The sequence below is a fragment of the Oryctolagus cuniculus genome, chromosome 1, assembly GCF_964237555.1.
Source record: "Oryctolagus cuniculus chromosome 1, mOryCun1.1, whole genome shotgun sequence".
Lineage (NCBI taxonomy): Eukaryota > Metazoa > Chordata > Mammalia > Lagomorpha > Leporidae > Oryctolagus > Oryctolagus cuniculus.
In genome coordinates, this window is record NC_091432.1 from 110,074,222 (window position 1) to 110,084,065 (window position 9,844).

Below are 9,844 nucleotides of genomic sequence, written 5' to 3' on the forward strand. Positions count from 1 at the left end.
CACCCAGGTAGGAGTTAAATCCACCTGGACCCAAACAGTGGCAGAGAGAAGTAAAGATTTGAGAGGTATTAGGTGATGAACAGGGGGGCCCAGAACACGACTAGAAGCAGAGGTGAGGGAGGGCAGGCATGAAGGGGAAGCCTGAGCCCCGGCACAGGGGAGTGGGCGGAAGACAACTTGTTGCTTTGGTCTTCCTGCCGACAGCCACACGGAGACAGCCCTGCTATCTAGGGCAATGCCTACGTGAGCTTCGTTAACGCTCTACGCCAGGTCATCATCATTTCCCTCTGAGAACAGGTGGGCTCAAGGGCAGAGGCTCCTTCCCAGGCCAGCTGGTTTAGATCTGTGAGATCCAAGATGGCTTCCAACATGCCCTCAAGCCTCATCCTGTAATTCACTTACATGCTAAAAATCACGTCCACTGGCAACGACAGTAGACAATCGCCATGACAACCAGCAGAAAAGACCGTGAAAGGACAAAAAGAAGGCGGCTCCCTGATTCTGAGAGTCACCAAGTCCCTGTCCCAGGAAATCCAAGACTGTTCCTGCCACGTATTGGACATTCCTGCCCCCACATCGGCAGCCCTGCGTCTGTGACTGGCCAGCCGCAGCAGGTGGAGGGGCTGATGTGAGAGCTGGAGTCCTGCTTCTCCATTCACGGGTTGCTGAATGGAGCTTGTGCAGCTGATGCTCAGCTTCGACTCTGATAATGGCTTTGCGACACCAGACAGACAAAGGACCCGATTCTGGGGTCTCTCCCCCCTCAAACATGGAGCGAAAGGTACTGTTCAAAGCTCATGGGAGGCCATTGTTTTGGGCTCACAGACCAGACCAAACCAGAAGGGAGTGACTCACACTGGCTTCCTTCTAATCACATGGAACTCTGCAATGGGCCAGTTTCCAAAAAAATAAAAATCAAAGTAGATTCACAGCAACCAATCAAAAGGGACCAATTTACCTACCCGATCAGATAAGGAAGTCAATCCCCTCTGTTCTCTTTGGCTTCAGAAACTTTGAAAGGAACGAACTCTCTCTCTCCTCTCCCTTTCTAACAGAAAGGAAGGAAGGAAGGGAGGGAGGAAGGGAGAGAGGGAGGGAGGAACCAGCCCACTTTTGGCCCCTGTTTCTGCTTGCTTCAGTCCTTCCCTACTTACAACTCCTACCCTCTCTGCTCAGCTCATTAGAACACTTCTATTTTATAGAATTTTATAGTTGTCCTGTTCTAGAATCACGAATAAAAGCCAATTATAATTTTAAGATTTATTTATTTATTTGAAAGTCAGAGAGAGAAGGAGAGGCAGAGAGGGAGAATCTTCCATCCACTGGCTCACTCCCCAATTGGCCACAACGGCCGGAGCTGAGCCAATCTGAAGCCAGGAGCCAGGTGCCCAGAGTGAAGGAAGGCGATGGCACAGCCTTGCCAGGAGCGGAGGTCTGACACAGTCGTAGACACAAAGGAGAGAGGCGACTGACCCAAGTCGGAGACTCAGAGGTGAAGTAGCATAACCAAGGCTGCCTAGCTAGTGTCCACACAGATTCAGAACCAGGCCTGCCTAACCAAGGTCAGCCCAGAGCCAGCCTTAACCTGTCCCACAGCGCCAGCCTCCTTGGAATCGCCAGCTGCACATACAGGCCCCTGTTTGGCTGTCACTCCTTCTGTCCCTCCCACCACAATGGCCTCCACCTTTCTGGAGACTTCTGGAGCAAAATAAATGAAGCCAACATTAAGCTCCCTCATCTCAGCATCTCTCCCAAAAGAACAAGGCTTACTCTGGAAACACTGGAAATTGTGTCTAAAACGAGGATGGATTAGGTCAAAATCTCATCACTGTCTGTCTGTCTGTTTCCCTCTGGCTCTCTGGCTTCCCATCCCCCCCCCCCTTTTTTTTTTTTTTTTTTGGTTTTGAGCAAATACTAAGTGTCAGGCACCATCCTGAGTATGAAAAATGGTAAGATCTCAACTGTCGCTCCCCCTCTTCGTGGAGGAACGACACTAAGCCCTGCCTAGGCTTCATATCCGAGTCACGGCACCATTATGTCGCTCCCCCTCTTCATGGAGGAACGACACAGGACCCTGCGCTGTTCTTTCGTCTGCTCGGCCCTCCCCGGGTTTGCTGCTGGTTCTTCCCGGGTTGGCTACTGTCCCTTCCACCTCCGTGGAAGGGCAGTTCCCCCTGGCCACATTCCCCACTTCCGCAGGGGAGCGGCACACTGCCGGCCGGCTCTCTGGGGGCTGCACAGATGTCCCCCTTAGATGTTCCTGGTGCATGCCGTCTCTCTCCTCCTTTATAGTCCTCCTCTGCCAATCCCAACTCAGCTGCCCACACGCCGAGTACGCTGCTCTCCTCCAATCAGGAGCAAGTCCTACAGTTTATTGGTTGAACTGGAGGCAGCTGTGCAGAAGCTGTTTTCTTCTCTCCCAGCGCCATATTGTGGGAGAGCAGATGCATAGAATAAGTCTTAATTCCAGTAACAGTATAGTCCGAGTTGCTCCCCACATCAACCCTCAAGGATCTCAGGCCAGAAAATAAGTAAGACATAACGCAGGGTGGTGTGCAATAATAAAGTGCATACCAGGTACAGGAGATAGCACAGGAAGCGCTGTGTCCAGGAGCACCAGGAAGCCTTCCCTGGGCAGCTTAAACACACCTGGCATCCTGAAGAGTGAAGAACAGGGCACCCAGGGGGAGGCCTGGGGTTAGGGGTGAAACAGCAGGGCCTGAGGAGGAAGTCCAAGCAGTGTGCTGCACTGTGGTAACAGTGAAAGGCAGACAGAGAGAGAGAGAGAGAGAGAGAGAGAGAGAGAACAATCCCAACCACTGTTTGTTTCCCCAAATGCCCCCAACACTGGGGCTGGGCTGAGGCCAAAGCCCTGGAAGAATTCAATGCAGGTGTCCCAAGTGGGTGGCAGAACCCAGTCACTTGAGCATCTCTGCTGCCTCCCAGGGTCTGCATCAGCAGGAAGCTGGAGTCAGGAGCAGAGTCAGGACTCAAACCTAGACACTCTGATGTGGAATGTGGCCATTTAATCAGTGTTTTAACTGCTAGGGCCAACGCCCACGCCTGGAAATGTTCAACAACCGTGAAACAGAAGGCAACAGAGATTTGTCAGTCCTGCTTAAAAAGCTATACTTTAAGTCATTAGAGGCACCAGGCATCCTTAAGCAAGTTTACACACGGGTAAGGATTCGAGCTTAGGTAAGCAAACGTGGTTGCTTGAAGCACTCGGCACATCAGGGCGGTAAAGAGCGGTGAGGAGCATCCGTTCATTAGTGGGAAGGCGGAATAACCACGAGAGGTGCCCCGTGCCAGGCCGAGCGGACGGGGCTGCGGCTTTTCCAGCACCACCCAACCTCCTGCTCCATACACACCGCTGGGAAAAGCACTTCCCCAGGAACGCAGGCACTGCTGGGGCGGGGGCTGAGCTTGTCTGCTGGCCTGCTCCCAGGGGAGCAGCTCTCAGGGGAGTTGGCACACTAACTCAACAAGCTCACTCAGCAAGTGTGCGTCCGCTGGCCTGGGCCTCAGCGACATTCCTTGGCCGACTCTCGCCCACCTCTCCTTCTTTGCTTGATTCCTTTTTTTTTTTTTTTTTTTTTTTGAAAGGTGTCAAACTCTTAAAATTGCAAGAAACCTTAGGGACCACCTTTTCTCAACGTAGTAAATGTAGAAACACAGATGGCTCCAACCTTTATTTCACACATAGCGACACTGACACTGGGCGCGACTCAGCGACTTCTTCAAGGTCCCAAAATGTCAGCAGCAAAGGGCTGACTCTAAGGGCTGGCAACGGGGGAGGGGCTAGAGCGGGGCAGTCAAGGAACTAGAAAAATAAAAAATAAAGTAACGCCCTTGAGAACGATTTTTTTTTTTTTTTTTTTTGACAGGCAGAGTGGACAGTGAGAGAGAGAGACAGAGAGAGAAAGGTCTTCCTTTTGCCGCTGGTTCACCCTCCAATGGCCGCCGCTGCAGCCAGCGCACCGCGCTGATCCTGGCAGGAGCCAGGAGCCAGGTGCTTTTCCTGGTCTCCCATGGGGTGCAGGGCCCAAGCACCTGGGCCATCCTCCACTGCACTCCCTGGCCATAGCAGAGAGCTGGCCTGGAAGAGGGGCAACCGGGACAGAATCCGGCGCCCCAACCGGGACTAGAACCCGGTGTGCCGGCGCCGCAAGGTGGAGGATTAGCCTATTGAGCCACGGCGCCGGCCCGAGAACGATTTCATGAAGGTGATCCTGATTGTGAACGGTGCTCAGCCAATGAGCTCCACAAAGCCAGCTGCTCCGGGCTTCCCTGCTTCCAGGCCGCAGGAAAATGAAGACAAATACATGCAGCTCAGGCCGAAGTCCGGTGAACTGGTCTGGGGAAAGCCAATGCCGAAGCAGCACGTACCTGGAACGGCAAGGAAGCCGTCTGCAGCCCGCGCTCCGTCTGGCATTGACCCCCATCCGGGAGTGGGCATGTGGGAAATGAACGGAGCTAGCCCAGTGTGGGACCACACCCCAAGTACAGAGAGCTTTCCTCCACCCCAGGCCCAGCTCGTCACCTGCAGCCCTGCGAAAGGCACGCCTGATGTCACATCTGGCTCTGTTTTCACTTCTTAGTGTATTAATTTTTGTTTCTAATTAAACCTTTCATTTTGCGATACTTGAAGCTTCATGTGCAGCCATAAGAAATGACACAAAGAGACACCAGTTCCTCCCCTCGCAAAACTCGGGTGAACTGTCATAGCCGGGTTATGAACACTGGATTCAGGCCACGTACAGAACATTTCCTTCACGACAAGGATCCCTCACATCTTTTTAAAAAGAAACAGAAAAAAATCCGGATGTTTTATGCGAAATATCCTACTCTGTAAATATTTGCAATATGAATTCACTTTTTTTTTTGGTAAAGACTTATTTATTTTTTATTTGAAAGGCAGAGTTACAGAGAGAAAAGGAGAGACAGAGAGACAGATTTTCTGTACACTGGTTCACTCGCCCAGTGAATGCAAAGACTTGGTCTCCCATGTGGACGCAGGGGCCCGAGTACTTATGCCATCCTCTGCTGCCTTCCCAGGCACATTAGCAAGGAGCTGGATCAGAAGCAGAGCAGCTGGGATTTGAACTGGCGCTCCGATATGGGATGCTGGCATGGCAGGCAGCAGCTTAACCTGCTCAGCCACACGCCAGCCCCTAGTTTACATGTTAGTAAAGCTCCATGAGTGCTGGGATCACCCAGAGTTCTACACCAAGCAGATGGTGGGGGAAAAAAACAGGGCTTTGGGCTAAGGATGTATGGGGAGGGGACACATGGGTGGCTTCTGGGGTCTTGAACTGCGACTTGTTGATCTTGGTGCTTATTCTATAGATGTTACATAGTATTATATAGATAAGCTCATGTGAAAGTGCGTCAGGTTGTGCACTTATAATTTGCACACCTTTCTTAGGCATGTGAGAAATTGACAGGCGGGGCGGGGGTGGGGAGGGGTGGGGACGCTGGATCGTTGGTAGGAAGGTAGCCGCTAGCCTATGGGTGTGAGAGGGGCTGAGGAAGTGGAATTTCCTGCAGCTGAATGTGGGAAGAAACAGAGAAGCAAGCCTCAGAAGCAGCCCAGCATTTGCACTTCAAGTCTTGCCCAAATCGGCCAATTATCAGGAGGGTCCCAACCCTCCCCCAGGGCAGCTTGGGGGACCCTTCCCTAACACTGTGCTGATAAAGCCCCTGAGGAACTTCACCAATCCCTCGCCCAGAAACCCCTCCACCCAGCCGTGTCCAGGAAGGGGAGGGACTAGGAGAAGCAGTGGCCAGACGCTGTCATGCTGCTGCAGTCTGCATGCCGCCTGGGCTTTGGTTCCTTGCTGAGGTGCCCGCCTGGCCTCCTAAGCCCTCTACCTCGCTCACGGCTACTCTGTCTCACGTCTCGCATGAAGGCAAGGGCCTCTGATCCGGCCACCTCTGGTAACAGTCTCCACGCAGACAACTTTACAGTTCCCCAGTCCTGCGGGAGACCTGGATGGAGTTTCAGGCTCCAGGCTTCAGCCTGGCCCAGCCCCTCCCAGCCCCAGGTGCTGTGTCTGTCCACTTGGGAGTGAACCAGCAGATGGAAGATCTCTTTCTCTGTCACTCTGCCTTTCAAATAAATAAAATAAACCTTTTTTTTTTTTTAAAAGGGTATATTTTATCTTTACAAGGAAAAATTCATGAGAGAGAATGTACTTTAGCAACAGAATCCCTGAAAGAAGTTTGATGTGCTAAGATCATTCTTATTTTCATATTTAAATGCTTCTTTCTAAATACTTTGATATCTAAATGTGTCTTCCCTTTAATTCTCCTTTTCCTCTGCTTTCCACGATTCATACCTTTCTTTTCTCTGAGGGTGGGGTGTGGATGACCCTATAATGTGTGCAGACTGGGACACTGTTGAGAGTGCAAGAGTCCTGGTGGACATTTACACTCAAAAAACACGCGTGAGCCAGGACTGCCCTGGCCCGCGAGGATGCAGGGTCACCCTCCCTTATCACGGTTCTAAAGCCATGAGCCGGGACCAGGCGACTTCCCAGGCCCCTTGCAGCCCCGTAGGTTCTGAGAGGCCTTGTTCTGACTTACAAAGCTTCACAGACCAGAAACTCCGGATGCCACAGGTCTCATGACCAGGGTGCTTCCTCGTGGATTTGCAGAAAGCGGCAGAGCAGGGAGGCTGCCCCCCACCCCGCCCCGCGCGCGCGCCTCCTCCCCTCCCCGCACTCCCCCCACTCCCGCTGAGGCCCCGTGCCTGCAGTGGGGGAAGCAGGTCCGACTCGTCCTCAGAAGCCTTCCGGCGGAGCGGGCACACAGGAGCTGGTCCAGGCAAACAGGTGAATCAGCAAGAGTGAAAGCCCGCCCACCTGGCTCGGTGGGGGGCCCGCCCCCGGCTTCGCCTTGCGGAGGACTCTGGGAAAAGCCTGGGGCGCTGCTCCGCATTTCCCAATTGCTCCAGCAGGCATCTGCTGGGGCCAGGAGGAAAAGAGGCTTTCAAAGACCCAGCAAGATAGGAACGTTTAAGGTCGCCACCTTCGGGCGGGTGCTGTGTAGCAGACTGCCACCCACCCAGAGTCCTGGGTCCTCCGCTTTCCATCCAGCTCCCTGGCTAACACTGCTGGGAGGCAGCCCAGAGCACTCCATGTGGGAGACCCAGGTGGAGTCCTGGCTTCTGTCTCAGGCTGGCCCCCCAGCCCGACCAGTGAATGGAACATCTCTCTTTCTCTCTTCCAAATAAGTAAATAAATAAATCGTTAAAAAATAAAATCATCACCTTAGGTTCAAACTTTTATTCTAACAACGCTGATATTATTCTAAACACTTTCAAAACAACACTTTTGGAGCTGCCTTAAAAGTTTGATTTAGCTGGCACCGTGGCTCACTTGGTTAATCCTCCACCTGCAGCACTGGACCCTAGGTTCTAGTCCCGGTCAGGGTGCCAGATTCTGTCCCAGTTGCTCTTCTTCCAGTCCGTATCTGCTGCGGCCTGGGAAGACAGTGGAGGATGGCCCAGGTCCTTGGGCCCTGCACCCACATGGGAGACCAGGAGAAGCACCTGGCTCCTGGCTTCGGATCTGCTCAGTGTGCTGGCCGTAGCAGCCATTTGGGGGGTGAACCAACTGAAAAGGAAGACCTTTCTCTCTGTTTCTCTCATTGTCCACTCTGCCTGTCAAAAAAACAAGTTTGATTTAGCTTTTTCTTTTTTAAAGACCCTTATTAATGGCAAACCTTTATGCTTTTGAAATTGGGCTTGATTTTTTTTTAAAAAAATAAGATTTTATTTATTTATTTGAGAGGTAGGGTTACAGACAGAAAGAGGGAGAGACAGAGAGGAAGGTCTTCCATCCGCTGGCTCACTCCCCAAATGGCCGCAACAGCTAAAGCTGAGTTGATCGAAGTCAGGAGCCAGGAGCATCTTCCAGGTCTCCCACTTGGGTGCAGGGAACCAAGCACTTGGGCCATCTTCTACTGCTTTCCTAGGCCATAGCAGAGAACTGGATCGGAAGAGGAGCAGCCGGGTCTTGAACTGCTGCCCATATGGGATGTCAGCACCATAGGAGGAGGCTTTAAACCACTATGCCACAGCACCAGCCCCTGGGCTTGATTTTTGAACACATTTAAAAGACTTAGAGGGGCTGGCAAAGCTGCTGCCTGCGACTCCAGCATCCCATATGGGTGCTGGTTTCAGTCCTGGCTGTTCCACTTCTGATCCAGCTTCCCTGAGTGAAGTACCTAGGAAGGCAACAGACTATGGCCCAAGTGCCTGAGCCCCTGAGCCCATGTGGGAGACTTGGAGGAAGTTCCTGGCCATCGTGGCCATTTGGGAAGTGAACCAGAAGATAGATTTCTCTCTGTTTCTCTCTCTCTCTCTCACTCTGCCTTTCAAATAAAATAAGTAACTCTTTTTTACAAAAAGATCTGATCACATAGATCAAAGAAGGAAAGACAGAATATGTACACACGGATTATAACTTTTGAAGAATGATGACCTTGGAGGCCAGCAGGTTAAGCCACAGCTTGGGACGCGTGCGGCTCATTTCAGAGCACCTTCTTGCTAATGCGTCCTCCAAGGGAGCAGAGGATGGCCAGAGTGCTCAGGCTCCTGCTACCCACAGGGGAGATCTAGACGAAGTTTCTGGCTCCTGCTGAGGCCCGGCTACTGCATGCATTTGGGGAGTGAATCAGTGGGATGGAAGATTGTGTGTGTGTGTGTGTGTGTGTGTGCGCGCACGCGTGCACACTTGAGAAAGAGAGTCTGCCTTGATAAAAATAAACTTCTAAGAAAAGAATGATCTTACAAAGGCTATAAATGGCCCCTGAGGGTCCTTTAAAAGACAAACTCCCTACAAAAGAGCTTTGTGTGTAACTATGGGAAGGGCGGTGCCCCAGAGCCGGCTGGAGCGCGCCCCTCCGGAGTGGGATGTGGGCTCACCGGCTCCTCTCATAGACTGAGGCCTTTCGTCCTCTGGCTCCTGCCCGCTCACTGGTTTCTGTGCCCCAATTTTCCAGGCTCCTGGAGTCTTATTCACCAGGCCAAACTATTTGCGGACTTGGTCTCACCTCCACCTGTAATGGTACAGGTTGTTCTGTCTACTTTATTCTGATGAACCTTTATTTGCCCTTCAAATTAAGTTCGAATCCCATGAAGCCTTCCCGGGCCCCTGGAGCCAGAGCTAATCATGACCTCGGCGCCCGGCTGTGCGGTGTGACCACCATGTGTTTACCTGTCTGCCCGGGCCCTGGCCAGAGCCCCTTCAGGACAGGCTCCGCATCTTACCTGTCCCTCCCTTGCACTGGAGACTGCTAGCTCCTTGTCTCGCCCGGCAGACACTGGGCTTGAGTGAAGTCGGGTTTACCGAAGCCTGCTCCTTGTACACTGCAGGGCCACCAGGCAGTGTGGAGCGCCCTCTGGTGGAGCTTAAAGAAGCGACAAGGATGGAGACCTGAAGCTCAATCCCACCTTTAACTTGTTTACCTTTGTGTCTCCAAAGTAAGATGTCTGCTTCCAACAATAGTTCTCACCTTCCGCTATTTCCAGCCTTGAGCAAGCATGAAAAGAGGGGAACAGATACAATATAGGTTTGATTTAAACACTCACATATAATATGTCAATGTTAAACTAATTGAGGTGGACGTATGGCTGGGTGGTTAAGATACATGTTGAGCTGCCACAGACCACTCCCAGTGCCTGGGTTCATTTCCCACCCTGGATCCTGACTCCAGCTTCCTGTGAACGCAGACCCTGGGTTCCTGCCACTATGTGGGAGAGCTGGATTGAGTTCCTGGCTCCAGGCTTCAAGCCCACCCAGTCCAAGCAATTGTGAGTGTTTCAGAAGTGAACCAC